Source organism: Diceros bicornis, chromosome 19 (genome assembly GCF_020826845.1).
Source record: "Diceros bicornis minor isolate mBicDic1 chromosome 19, mDicBic1.mat.cur, whole genome shotgun sequence".
Taxonomy (NCBI): domain Eukaryota; kingdom Metazoa; phylum Chordata; class Mammalia; order Perissodactyla; family Rhinocerotidae; genus Diceros; species Diceros bicornis.
In genome coordinates, this window is record NC_080758.1 from 19,020,505 (window position 1) to 19,035,177 (window position 14,673).

Sequence of the window (14,673 nt, forward strand, 5' to 3'; positions counted from 1 at the left end):
TCTCGGCCCTCAGGACCCCGGCCCGGCCCCGCCCCGCCCCCGTGGCCCCGCCGCTCTGTCCCGGGGGGCGGGGCCGCGCGCAGCGGCGTCTCCAAGGCGGGCGGTGCGAGGCAGGGGGCGGGGCGGCCCTGGCGCCGACCAATCAGCGCCGCGATCACATCCATGCAAATACGAGCACAATGGAGCGAGCCCATCACTCGCCCCTGCAAGCAAGCTTGAAATGGGTTTCTGCCTGAGCGGCAGCCAGGCTGACCAATGAGTCTGTGTTTTGGGCCGGCGAAGCCCAATAGCGTGGCAGGGAAGGCGGGCCCGAGCCGGGTTAGGGTGTCCTTGCAGGGTGTCTGAGCTAAACTTCACCAAATAATAGCTGTTTGTATTTTGGCTGCTGCAGGAGCCATTTTAGGTAAGTTCTTCTCTTAACTTTTTATTTTCCTCCCTGGCCTCGGCGGGCCGGCCTTGTCCGCGGGTCCCCGGCCCCGCCCCGCCGGCCGGGCTGGGGTACCCCTATGAATGGAGCCGGGATGAGGGGCTGCGGCGGCGCCGAGGCCCGGCCGGGCCGGGGTCCGAGCGGGGCCGGCGGCGGGCGGCCTGGCGGAGGGCAGGCGGCGGCCTGGGGCCTGAGGAGAGGGGCCGGCCTCTGCTGCGCCCGGCTCGCGCTCAGGCCGCGCTCCGGCCGGGCGGCCGTCCTTGGGAGCGCGCCGCTGCGGGCCGCGCGGAGGGGTGGGGGTCCGGGCAGCCCCCAGCCCCGGGCCTGGCGGGCGAGGGCGGGGCGTGCGGAGGCCCCCCCGGGCCGGGCCGAGGAGGGACCCCCGGCCGGGCCGCGGCGCGCCGGGGCGGGGAGGGGGTGACCGCTATTCCCGCCGCCGCCCCCGCGGAGAAGTTAGTCCATTGGCGTCCTGCGTCTGTTTGCAGGGGTGGAGGAGGGTGGGCTGGTGCCAGGCTGCTGCTCCGGGAGGGGGCGGGGGCCCCAGCGCGTCCTCGGAGCGCGCACCCCCTCCGCCCCCTTCTTACGCACTAGCGCGCGCTCGCCCCGAAAATTGGAACCCTAGAGGTGTGCAGCAACCCCGCAGCCAAGTTTTGTGCATTATTAGATTGCTTGTTTGAGCTTGAAAAAAAAAGGAATCTGTTCCCTTCAGGGTATTTATTTCCTTCGCTGTTGAGAAGTAACGGAGTCTGTTGCTCCCAAATTTCCAGGGACATGCCTGTCAGATGCGTGCAGAGGGTTGGCAGCTACTTGGTTTTTAAAAAGACGCTATTAGGAAATCCCCTCACTAGTGCGGTAATTGAAATTTGAGTTTGTTTGCAGCTTCAGTTTTATTTGATCCAATTAAAAATACATAAGCACACACATATTTATGTACATAAAGTATTCCTAGTTCCAGTTACGACTGATGCGACTGTGGTTTCGGTACTGTGGGATCTAATACGGCAGTATAATTCAATTTTGAGCTTGTAGGCCCGTGTTCTCCAAATTAGGGTTTATGAACCATTAGTAATCTGACCAAGGTTTCTAGTGAATCCTTGGCGTCTCTAGTCATCTTTGGGGTTGTGTGTGTGCCTTATTTCCCACCCCCTCAAAACTGCTCATTTCTGGTGTAACAGATCTATGAAAAGAGAAAATACAGATTTTAAAGTTTTTACAGTTTTCAGAGTGTCTGCAATATTGCCTGAGATTCGATTATTGTTTCTCAGATGGCATCTGGGAATAGCATCCCACTAGGCCCCAAATTTCGACATACTTTATGGGGATATGCTTGTGGCCCTTAGAAAAGTTGAGACAAGGGACCACTCTGCTGTGCTCCCAGGGTTAATTGTGATCTGTCTTTCTTACTGGAGGTCTGTACCCATTGACTATGCATGGCACAGCAGGATTTGTTGCTAAGCCAATTCATGTTGGCAATCTCAGGGAGAGAGTTTTTTTGAACTTTGTGGCTCTCTGGCAATAGAAAGATTTGAGATCCATGTATGATAAAATGATTAGGCATGAATTGTCAAGTAACATGGTTTATGCCAACCAGAACAGGTGGTTTCATATAAGCAATGCGTGACTGTAACTGAAGGCTTGGGAAAATGTGGAGTGGTAAAATTATTCACTTTGGGTTTCTTTCTGTCCCGGGGCAGATTTCCTAGATGAATTATGAGGAATTATTTAAACTTTTTTCTTGACTAATGGACTATTAAAAGCTAACCTTTACGAATTTTTTTTTCCTTTTTGCAAACTTTGGAATTTCCCTTATAGTAACCAGACTGTGTCACTGTTCTTGCTGTAGTCTGGCCATGGGCGAAGTAAATCGAGATCTGTTGTGAAATTTGTTGTGTCTTATCGTGGTATCGCATCCTGCCTGGAGTTACATTTTTTATACTGCAATTATTTCTTTGCTTTTTACATTTAGCTCTTCAGTTGTTATACCCCTGCAAAGTCTTTCAGTAGGATCGCTTTTACCACAACTTTTTAATATTCTGTATCTTTAGAATTATTTTTATAATCTCTTATTAGTATAGTTGGAAGTTCTCTGAACCCATCAGTATATAACTTCATGCAAACCACACAAGCAGTTGAAAGACCAGGTGGGAGTGAAATGGGAGAGCCACAACTCATGCTGCTGCATTTCTGGAAATCGTTTGTCAGTTAGTTTTTTGTATTTGTTGATTAATTTTCTTATAACTATTTCAAATACCAAAGAAAATCTAAAGCAGAATTGTATCTCTTTAGAAACCAGATCTCATTTGGCATTTTTGCCATTATATTACAGAAAACCTATCAGAAACAACAGGCCCTTGGGCTACTGTGTCTTGGAGATCTCTTTGATTTATAGAAGTTTCAACTAAGTTTTTCAGTTTTCTTGGAAGTATGGCTTTGCCCCAAGCAGAGTTTGTGGTTTTGTCTTCCTGTGTTAAACCATGAAGGAAAAGAATTCCACAGCCTCAGGCTTGGTTCTCACTATAGGTGCCTATGTTTTTCAACTTCATGGAAAGACTTTGTATTGGTAATGACCAAAGGGAGTCACACATGGACCACACATGTTCTGAACCCTTTTGAACAGGTATTAGGATTCAAGGATTCTACCTGCAAAAATATCTTTGGTATGTGACAATGACAGTATCTAGGACAATGACAGTATCTAAATCAACTGAGGAGACTCTGTTCTCACTTCCTTCCCCCTCATCCCCCCCGCCCCGTATAGCAAGGTTTGAAATAGTTTTATTTTTAATAAATAATTAGTGGTTCTCTTTATACTTCCATTCCTCCTTCAAAGCTTTCGTTTAATTCAGGTGAAGAGCTGCAGTGAATTCCGTGGGACTGCTTGCATTGTCCTGTACCAGGTTATTATATTGAAAACTCTTTGAAATACATAAAGTAATAGCTAGGGCTTGGATATCTGTTCCCGAGAGAACATTTTTGTTTGCGGTAGAATGTGACATACTTGTGAGGGAAGCAAAGAACCAGCACTGAATGAATATCTGGTTTGTGTCCAGCACTCAGCCAGGCACTGGGTCTACAGAGATGAGAAAATATCCCTGTTTTCGTAGCCACTTCGTGAGGCTGGACTGCGGCTCAGAGAAATGAAGTAACTTATTCAAGTCCCTAGAGCTAGTAAATGTTAGAGGAGAATTTGAACCCAGATCATCTGGATGCAAAGCACATATTCTTTTACCAACAATCCTCTCTAAAGATTTCTTCAAACGCTGGAGCGTGCTGTCATGTTTTCATGATACGGTGCTAGGTTAGCTAACACACTTTGCCCAAGTTCTTCTACACACGCGTCCATTTTTACTTCTCCATTTCAAGAATTTATCACTGAAGAAGCGAATTGGAATAGAGTGAGGGCACCCTGTTCCCCCTGTCTCCATAGTGTAGGAGTGGTCTTCCTAGGGCACTTGGAGTTTGGGGTAGCCTGGCACACTAATAACCATGAAGTGCAGAGGGAGAATGCAGTCACTTTTTCCTTGCCAAAATGTTCATTTTGTGAAATTGTTGACACCTTCATGAGAAATTCTATTACTTCCATAAAAGTCTTGAAGGTAGTAAAATGGAGTTATTTTAAAATACCCGTCTCTGTTCCCATTTCTGAACTAAATTATTTGCATAAAATCCAGAGAAAAATGTTTATTTTTGCTTGTAGTATCTATATTAGTTGGTTTCTATAGTTTTAATAGTGATTCTTTACATCCTTCTACATTTATTCTTTATGTCATTTGCCATCATTGAGACCTTTAGAATCTTTGGTAATGTTTATGACATAAATAGCTCCTATTTTGAGGAGTGTTTTCTTTTTTTAATTGATGAACTGTTTTTCTTTGTAGTCGTAATGAAGGACTTAAAATTTTTAGCAAGGAAAAAACTGATTTTTCAATAGACTTCCATGGTGCTTTTATCCACTGTTTCAGAAGAACTTAAGATACTAAGACAGTATTTGAAAATTTCAGGAATACTGGGAAGTAGAATTTTAAGATAACTTCAGGACATGAATCCAAGCATAAATGCAAAGTGATGGATACATGTTTAAATTTTCTAAATAAGGGATATTTCTATTTTTCTACTTTATTAAAGATTCTTGTAGAGAGTATTCACTGATCTAATTTTATGGATCAGATATATTATTTTATCAGTAAATTTTTAACATATTTTGGATTTTCGTATACACTTTGTGACCAAGGTATTTTATTTTTGCAATCTCTGTATTTTTTAATTCTAAGATTGTCTGTATGTAAAAGGTCAGGCTTCAGGTTAAAAGAAGGTCTGACTATTGTTGTAACATTGACCTTTAGTTCCTACCTATTTAGGTTGATGCTTTTTATCCTGGGATTCTTGGACTCCTAGGGACTCTTTGGCTGGTCTATGAACTCCCCAAAATACTATGCAAAATATTGTTTTTGTGTGCGTTTTTATGGGAAGTGAAGCTGATGCTTTTTATGATTCTCAAAGGGATCTGTGACTCCCACCCTTCTTTTCCCCTCCCCTCATCTCTTCCTACCGCATACAAAAACAATATTAAGGATCATTGAAAAACAGTGTTAAGGATCATTGATTTAGATCATTCCAAAACAACTGTTTTGTATGAGCAAAATATTTTGCCTGGAGGCTGACTTCTTTGGACCTTTTTTGCGCTCTAGCAGGTCCTGATCTCAGTCGGGATCAGTTGGCCTGGGCTGGGGGAAGTACTTCTGCCTCCCTCTGGGCAGATGCAGGCAAGGGTCAATCCCAGAATTCTTCCCTGCCATATTGTTAAACTTGGGAAGCTGTTCCACGCCCTTGCCGATGCAGCCTCATAAGAGTAAAGTTTGGAGCGGGAGACATGAGGGCAATTGCAAGACAGTCTTAGAGAGTCCTGGGTCTCTGTGTCTCAGCCATCTGCCTCTGCAGCTGGGACTGGAGGGGTGGCCATGGCAAAAGCTCCTGACATTTTCTTGCTTTGACTACTGCTACTTATTCATTCCCTTATTGCTTCATTCACTGTGTTAGGAGGAAAAGGATTTTCTTTCTTACATTATAAGAGGAACAATCAAAAAGAATCCCTCCATTTTTATATTCCCCAGGCTGTGTATGAGATACCTTGCAACTTTTCTGTTAATGGTGTTAAGTGGAATTTTTCTTAAAATAATGTCTAGTTGAGCGTGTAAGCTTATTTTACAGAGAACGTGCATATATGTCAGGTTCTGTTAAACCAGATGTTACTATAGGAAAAAAGATCACGTTAAAGTTCTCATAGCCTTGTTTTATAATTTATTTAAGAAAAGTCAAGCAAATTGATAAAACAAAATTCTAGAGTGACAAGAAAATTCTAAGAGTAGTCTCTAGGAAGTGGCTGAACTTGAAGTTATCCTGGAGATTTTCTCATAGAAGTCCATTTGTTGGGCCAGACCAGAAGTTGAATGGAAGAAAAATCTGGTTTGATATGTAGGTTGGGGAAAACACTGAGCTTTATTTAGGCAGTTTGGTGAAGGGCATTGACTCCTATAAGGGGATTCTGTTGGATTTGTTCCTTCCCTAAGTGTACATGAATAAAGAATTGTACCTGGACTGTTTACTTTGGGTTCAAGGAAACCATCAGTATTCGAAGAAATCATTTGAGGAAATCATATGTCTGGTAAGCAAGGTCCAGATCATAGATTTTTTTTACAGAAAGAAATTTTCTATAAGTTAATACACGAGACTTTGTTAATGTTAATTGTGTATTTTAGCTTAACAACTCTTGCAATGTTAGCAGTCTTAATTCAACCATGGGTTAGCGTGAAAAAAATCAAGCCATCATCCTTGTTTACCATGTGACAGAATTGGATCACATTATAACTGATGGCCCTGTCAGAATGCTTCTTTAAGCAAACCTTATATAGTATCGTTTTAAGGGACTTAGGGGTATTCTGCTTGATGGAATTAACAGTTTTGCCTTGAATTGTAAAAATACATCGAGGAAATGATAGAGCATGTGAAAGAGATCATTGATGACCAGCTCCAGAAAAGTAATTGTAAAAATATAAAATAAACTGTTTTAGATCAGGGCTACTCAAAGTTAGTCTGTGGATCCGTGTAGGTCTGTGGACTGTTTGTTACCTGTCTGCGATGAGGTAAGTACAGAACTTGAAGCATTTATATGCTTTTACAGCATTTTTTAGAAAAAAGATTTGTCTGTTGAATCTAATAATAAAAAATGTAAGTTTATAGTATAGTCTTTGTGGGTTTTTTGTTTTATTTTTGTGAGGAAGATTAGCCCTGAGCTAACATCTGTTGCCAATCATCCTCTTTTTGCTGAGGAAGATTAGCCCTAGGCTAACATCGTGCCCATCTTCCTCTACTTTACGTGTGGGACGCCTGCCACAGCATGGCTTGATGAGTGTGGTGTGTGGGTCCGCACCCGGGATCCGAACCTGCGAACCCCGGGCTGCCGAAGCAGAGTGCACAAACGTAACCACTATGCCACTGGGCCGGCCCTGCCCCAAGTCTTTGTTTTCTTAAAAATATTTTCCTGGTAATTCACTTTTTTTAGTATTTTGTAAAAGTATTAGTCCACGATGGATTGGGAAAAGACAAAAATTAGTCCTTTACCATAGAGAGCACTATTCAAGATGATAGGCCACGTCAGCATTGTCTTGGAGCTTGTTAGAAATGCAAATTTTGGGGCCCCATTCCAGACCAACTGAAATAAATTACCTGGGATGGGAACCCAGTAATCTGTGTTATAACAAGTCATCCTGATGATTTTTGTGCACATGTAAATTTGAGAAACATTGTTCTAGGTCAGCACTGTCCAGCAGAACTTTGTGCTTTGATGGAAAATGTCTTAGGGCTGTATGGGACCTACTGGTCGTATGTGGCTTTTGAGCCCTGAAAAGGTGGCTAGTATGACTGAGGAATGGAATTTTAAATTTTATTTAATATTGGTTAATTTAAATTTAAATAGCGACATATAGCTAGTCGCACTGGCATTTGATAGCACAGCTCTAGCTCCTTTAGCCCTCCCCCTTTTTAGTGGGGACAAAAGTGAATTTTTTTCCTTCATTTAGAAAGGGAAATACAATATGGTACAAAGACTATCCTTTAGCCTAAAATGAGACTAAGCAAATCATATAATAAAATTTGGCACTATTTGTCCGTTTATATTTACCTGTTTATTTATATCTGAAAGTTGGTTTGATGTTAAGAAAATAGTAGGATCAGAAAATAAATTTAGATCTGTGTCTTGTAAGGTTTTGCAAACAGCAAGGTAGCTGTTCTAGCCAGGCCTTATGACCCTTTGTGGCTGTGACTAACACACATGATGTCTTTCAATATGATTTCTGAAGCTTTTTTCTTTTATATAAAGATTTAAGACAGGAGCTTTTAAGTGCAATACTGTAGTTTTCCGGTTCTCAATATAAAACGCTGGTTATTCTCATTACTTGAGACTAGTTAATGGGGATTTCTCCTATGTAAAGTATTTCCAGTTTATCAGCTTACTTAGAGGATGGTTTTTCAGGTTATAAAGGTAACTGTTTGTATTCACCAAGCCTCCCTTGAAAGATTGAGCCTTATCCTCAGTCCCCTTCCAATATATTTAAAAATTGATTTGTTAGAAGAAAGGAGTTCTTTTACTCATTCAGAGTTGTATATGCTTCCCTGCCTCCAGCGCCATCCACTTGTACTTCAGATTTTAAACTCTGAAAAATCAAGTATAGCATTGATTGTAAAATATCGATCCATATCCATTGTAGAATTGGCAATAATCTTGTGATGGACAAGTGGAAGGAAGCATGGCTATAGAAGTAAATGAAGATCCACATGTAGAATCACAGCTTTTTAAAATGCTGTCCAGACATAATAAAATGAATCGTTCTAATCATACCATCATTTTAATAAATATATTTGCTAGGTTTTAGGTTTTCAAGCAGGAGATCGTTTGTCATTTAGGCAGTGACTCTTGAAGCATGAGAGACAGTAAGGGTTGTCCCATGTACTTTATACACTCAGAAATGTTAGAATTGGAAGCCTTCTTAAAGATAATGGATAGGGCTGCAGGAATAGGAAAATTATTAATGCAGCAGTGTCTGTTGATTTGTTTATGACATGAATTAATCCTATATTGTCTTCTATTGGTGTTCATTAAAAAGCAGCACTGTTTTCCCTTTAATTCTGTTAGGAGGTCAGTCTTATACTCAGACAGAGTGAGTGAAGATGTCATGGAAGGTTGTCTGGGCTGTTGAGCTGAAAATAACACAAGTATCACTGATTGGCGGGGCTTAACATTTTGTAACATGCTGCTCTGAGCTCTTCTGTTTGACTTTTCTTCAAAAGGTTTCCAGTTCTTGATCTCTTGGTGTATATTTGGATTACTGCTTTGGGGTCTTAAGGAATTGGAAAACCCAGTCTGTTGGAATTGACATCTATAGTTGACAGATGCCAAGTTAGAAGGTTTGGTGGTTCCTTCCTTCAAGTTTGTTCCCTTCCCTGTCTCTGGTTCCCAGAGCTGCGACTGGAATGTTGTATGAGATGTTACTGAAGATTGGTTTCATAAGCCGTGCCCAAATACCAGTCTCCTTATTTATACATCATAGTCATACTCTGTCCACCCTTATCCACTCGAACTGCAGCATTTTCTGCTAGCAGGGCTCTCCCTGGGTACTCTTGACTTTCTTCGATTTCACTCTTGAACTAAGCTTTGTTACTGCCAGTGTGGTATGGCAGTTATTTCTAGTTAAAGATTTAAGCATTATCAGGTCTTACACAATTCAGCATCTTAACTAGATTCTTCTAAACCAAAGTCTCTTTCTGGCTTCTTGGGATTGCAGAAGAGTAAAGTTGGAAGGGACTTCAGAGGCTATCCAGTCCAATTTCATCATCTTATGGATGATGGGATAGAGTCCTGGTCATGTGAATATTTTGTGAGGCCACAGAACTGGTCTATGGCCAAGTTAGGATTAGAATTCAATTCTCATTTTACTAAATAGGACTCTCCCTAATTCTGATGGTTAGGGTCCTGAAAACCCACATGGAAGAATTTCCCTTAAGAATTTATGGGAAAATATGGGGAAGGAGTGCTCTGAGATTTGAAGTGAATTTGTGAAAGACTGCATAATTTTTTATGTTCTCTAAAATAAATATTTATTTATTTATTTAGTGTGTGTGTGTATGTGTATGTGCGCGAGGAAGATCAGCCCTGAGCTAACATCCATGCCAATCTTCCTCTTTTTGCTGAGGGAAGACTGGCCCTGAGCTAACATCCGTGCCGATCTTCCTCCACTTTATATGGGACGCCGCCACAGCATGGCCTGACAAGCGGTGTGTCGGTGCGTGCCCGGGATCCGAACCCCGGGCCGCCAGCAGTGGAGTGCGGCACTTAACCACTACGCCACGGGGCCGGCCCCTATGTTCTCTAAAATAAAATAGATGTTATCAATGAGATTTTCCATGTCTTAAATGAGTAAGAATGAGTGGTACTATTTTGGTAACTTTTGTTTACTATGTCTTGTTTACTAGAAACATTTTGGCATGTCCTTCCCTTATATCATGGTAAAAGGCTTGTAAAAGGCTTGTGGTACTATTTTGGTAACTCTTGTTTACTATTTTTTGCTTATTAGAAACTTTTTGGCATGTCTCTCTGTTATATCATGGTGAAATGCTTGTAAGTTCACCTTTGCTTTATTGCAAATAATGTGTATGATAGTTTTTTTCCCACATCTGTATATTCATTCAGCTTTATGACTTAGGGTTATTAGAATAGGTTTTTCCCAGACCCTTCAATAATCATGATAATAATAATAGCAGCTACCAGTCATTGAGTGCTTGCTATGTGCCAGGTGTGGTGCTAGGCTCTTTCGTGGTGTGGTGGTCGTTAGGACTGTTCACCAATATTCTGGTTCTGGGTACATGGTAGGATTGCACTTCTCCATCACCTTGAAGTTGAGCATGGCTGTGTGACTTGCTTTCGATATTGAAATTTGACTGGAAGTTCTAGGCAGATAACCTTTTTTTTTCTTGAAAGAAATCTGCAATGGTTGTACAGTGTAAGCAAGTAAGCCTATGCTTTAAACCACTGAGTTTTTTAATGGAATTTTGACTGCAGCATAACCAAGCCCATCCTGATGAATATACATGGATTATTGTCATTGAGCCTCATGGCTAAGTGCTGATATTAAGCCTATTTTACAGTTGAGGAAATGGAGACAAAGGAGTTAAGTTTCTTGTCTGTAAGTATAGAACTAGTAGCCCGGCAGTTTGAGCCCTGCATTCTTAAGCACTACAGTCTGCTGCCATTCTCTATTCTGGACTATCTCAGTGCCACTATTATATATAGAATATGGGCTCTGCCCGAGATAACTTCATGCCAAAGCTTATGTTTACCTCTCTGTTCCATCCCTTCTTACAGCTGCTCCTGAAGTTCTAGGTCCGAGGGTGACTCTCTCATACTAGCATGTTGTACTGAAAAAGCTCCATTCCTTTTCTGTCATCTGTTATCTACTTTTACTGCCTTCTGGAATTCCATCTTTCATGTGACGGGATAGTTCCTTGCCTTAAGTATCCTCACATCTCTAATATTTTCCAAGTAAATTTCTCAGAAGGCCACATTTAGCTTTATGAATAGGAGGCTGCCCAGCAATCATAAAGGCATTACAACATTACGTGCATGATTCTGCAGCCACACCGCCTGGGTTTGAGTCCTAGCTCTGCCCCTTACTGGCTGTGTGAACCTCTCTATGCCTCAGTTTCCTCATCTGTAAAATGGAGATAATAACAATACCTATCTCATGTGGTTGTTTTGAGGATTAAATGAGTTAATTTATGTAAAGCCTTGGAACAATACCTGACACATTGTAAGCATAAGTGTTGGATATTATAATTTTAAAGAATAAAGGATCACAGGGCCAAGATGAATGGAAATGTCATTACTGATCTTAATCTTTCTAATGTAAATATTAAGATATTAAAGGTTTAATACCACCTTTAATTTAATTTTTCCTTTTATTCAACAGATTATTGAGCAACTACAAGGCACTGTGCTCCAGGGGTAGGGGCGTGGGGGTGGGGAACGACCTAGAGCTTGCCCTCAAAGAATTTACAATATAAAGGGGAGATAAGATATGCATAAATACCTGTACAGAGATAATTGTGCTGTTGCAAGGTAGCCTGTAAAAGTGCAAGATAAAGGGCTTTGGGAGTTCAGAAAAGGGAGAGGTGGGGAGTTAGAGAAGGCCTGGAGTCAGACAGAGCACTTAACAGGGTTGGAAGGATAGGCAGGATTTGGATGTGTGGAGACTGAGTGAGGTAGGGAGGAAATCTCGAGGTGAAAGGAAGCATTAGAGCAGAAGCTCATAATAATTTGTTCATTTATCCATTCAGCAAGTGTATGTTGAACATTTACTATGTGCTAGGCACTGATACAAGCCCTGGGGATGCAGCAGTAAACAAAGTGAAGTTCCTGCTCTCATGAAACTTATGTTCTAGTGAGTATTTCAGTATGCAGAACCATAATGTATGGAGGGGTGATAAAGACTGAGAAGAAAAATAAAACAGGATAATGAGACAGAGAACAGTTTATATAACTAAGAAAAGTGTGATTAATTTCTAAAGTTTCTTTTAGAGTATCTTTTGAGGAAACCCAAGGTAGAGCTAAATGGCTTTGTCCTGTGCAACGGGCCATATCTGTGCTGTTTTCCATGCTCATAGTTCTCTGCCCCTCGCTCTTGGCCTATCTAGATATTTTCCCTCGTTGACTTGAGAACAAGTCCCAATGTCTTCATGGGGCCCTCCCCCTCTGTGTTTGCCAGAAGCACTCTCTTTCCCCTCTGTGCTTCTGGAGTCAGATTTTTGCCTATATAACTAATTTGGCGTTTCATATTGAACTGCCTTTGTCTTTTTTCATATTGTTCTTTGTTTATTCCACAAGTATGCCCATTTATTTAGTAAACAATTATTGAACTTTGATTTTGTTCAGCCGTTACTGGGCACTGGGAACTGGAAGATAAATGCATATGGTTTCTGTCCTTGAGAAATGCACAGTCTATTAGAAGAGAGAAATGTAAACTGCAGCTGCAAACATCATGCTAAATGTCAAGATAGAGCTATGTCCAAAATTTTGTTAGAAGGCAAGAAGAGGAAGGAACCATCTACCCAGGGAAGTTGGTTAAGACTTTTGAAAAGAAGAAACTTGTAAATTTGTTCTTGAAAGTTGATTTAGAGTTTAATAATCCGAGACTGGGATTGGTATCTGTGAGTCTGGAGAGCCTTTTATGCATTGGAAGTATCCTGTGAGGGGACGTTGGTAAATGTAAGTTCATTGTGGCTGGAGTGTAGTGGAGAGCTGTGGAATTGTGGTGGGGCGATGGGGCTAGAGGAGTAGGTTGGAGACCTAAAGGCTTTGAAGATCATGGTAGGGAGTTTAGATTTGTGTTGGCAGTGAGGAGTCATCAGAGATTTTAGTGCAGGAGAGTAGATTGTATTCTGCACTTGGGCAGCAGAGGTTGGTTTAGAACAGTGGTGCTCAAACTTTGCTGCGTATTTAGAATCACCCGGAGAGCTTTAAAAAATACTAGTGCCCAGGCTGCATGCAGTGAAATCTGATTCTGTGGAGGGGGGAGCCAGGTGTTGGAGTTTTGATAACTTCCCAGGTGATTCCAGTATGCACCCATGTTTGGGAACCAGTTAGAAAGGCCTGCAGACAGGTTAATGAATTAGGAGGCTATTGCAGTAGCCTGGCTGGAGATAAGTCTTTGAATTGAGGCATTGGGAGCCTGAACAAGGGAAGACAGAGCCAACCATTATTACTTTAATTTTCTGTATGTTTGTCTTCTCCAATGAAATTGTGGCCCCCATGGGTGCAAAGTCTAGTCTTTGTACTTTGAGTTCCTCATAGAGATTTATACATAGTAGGTTCTCAATAAATATTTGCCTTGATTAAAATCAGTTTCCTTTTGCTCAGGTACTCATAGTTGAATATTTAGGGCATTTTTATTCCATGTGCTTCTTTCCTTTTTGTTATTAAATAGAAATTACTTTAGGGATGAGAGTGGATGGAGATGAAACTTTTTGCTCAATTTTACTTTCTCATAATTCTGATTAAAGATTTAGGAAGTTAAAATTCAATAATTAAAACAATAAGTCTGCATATGAACTTGGTTTATCCATACTGTCTCTCCTTATTAGCACAAATAAGTTTGCCTTTAACTTTTAGCGTTTGTGTAAAACCCATTAGTGCTAATATACCCTTTAAAATAAAGAATCCAGATAAAGTATCTAGATTCTTAAAGTATTTTTAAGGTTTACCTTCCACATGTTGTTGTGGAAAATAACACCTAGATTGTGTTAATCTCTGTAGTAACTCAGGAATTTATCAATGTGCTATAAAGACTGACTTGGTTTGTGCACTTGAAATAATTTCTCTTTGCCAGATAAATTTATTTATTTGTGAATGGGGATGGTATTTAAAAATGCTGTGCTTTTTTTTTTTATCAACTCTTCATTCTGGATTCTAATGGGGGGAATTGGAACATACAGAGATTAAAAACTTCTTTTATACTTGAAGGCATTTATACCTCCCCCCCGCTATTATGTATCCTGAAAAACATCAAACCTACAGAAAGTTATGAGAATTGTACCATAACACCCATCTCCCCTTTACCTAGATTCACCGATTATTAATGTTTTGCCAAATTTGTTCTCTCTATACATATATGTATATACATTTTTTTAGCCATATCCTTTGAGAGTTACTTGCAGACATGGTGACGCTTCTTCCCTAAATAGTTTTGCATTTTTATCCTGAGAGAAAGGGTACATAACTATAATATAGTTATATCACTGAGGAAACGTGACATAAAACCAATGTGTCCGTATTTAAATCTTCCCATTCACATGTTCTCTAGCTTTTTTATTTTTGCTGATCTGGAATCCAGTCAAGGATCATGCATTGTATTAAGTTGTCATGTGTCTTTACGTTTCAGTATTGATTAGTGTGATCTGGTAGTCACAGGATTTTGGGAATGGAAATGAAAATCCCTAGAAAGGACGGTGTGGCCCAGCTTCCCAGCCTTCTTCTCTGCTCACCTCCTTCCATGCCCCCACCAGTGGCTGGGAATTGGCCTGGTTGCACTGATGACCAAGTTCTAAAGTGGAACCCAGCACCCAGTGCAGACCTGCTTGTGCACATCCTCCTGAGGCTAGGCGAGGCTTTGTTTTGAACAGAGTTATTTTCCATTTTAGGT

The 14,673-nt window shown here is 41.1% G+C and overlaps 1 protein-coding gene across 1 annotated transcript in view; it reads left to right on the top strand.

Annotated features, from left to right (window-relative positions):
* The first annotated feature begins 333 nt into the window (after positions 1-333).
* Positions 334-14,673, top strand: part of CHD6 (chromodomain helicase DNA binding protein 6) — a 199,391-nt gene continuing 185,051 nt past the window's right edge. Inside the window, exon 1 of the mRNA XM_058562676.1 lies at positions 334-403. The gene's annotated coding sequence lies outside the window, so the exon portion shown is untranslated. The remainder of the gene's footprint in view (positions 404-14,673) is intronic.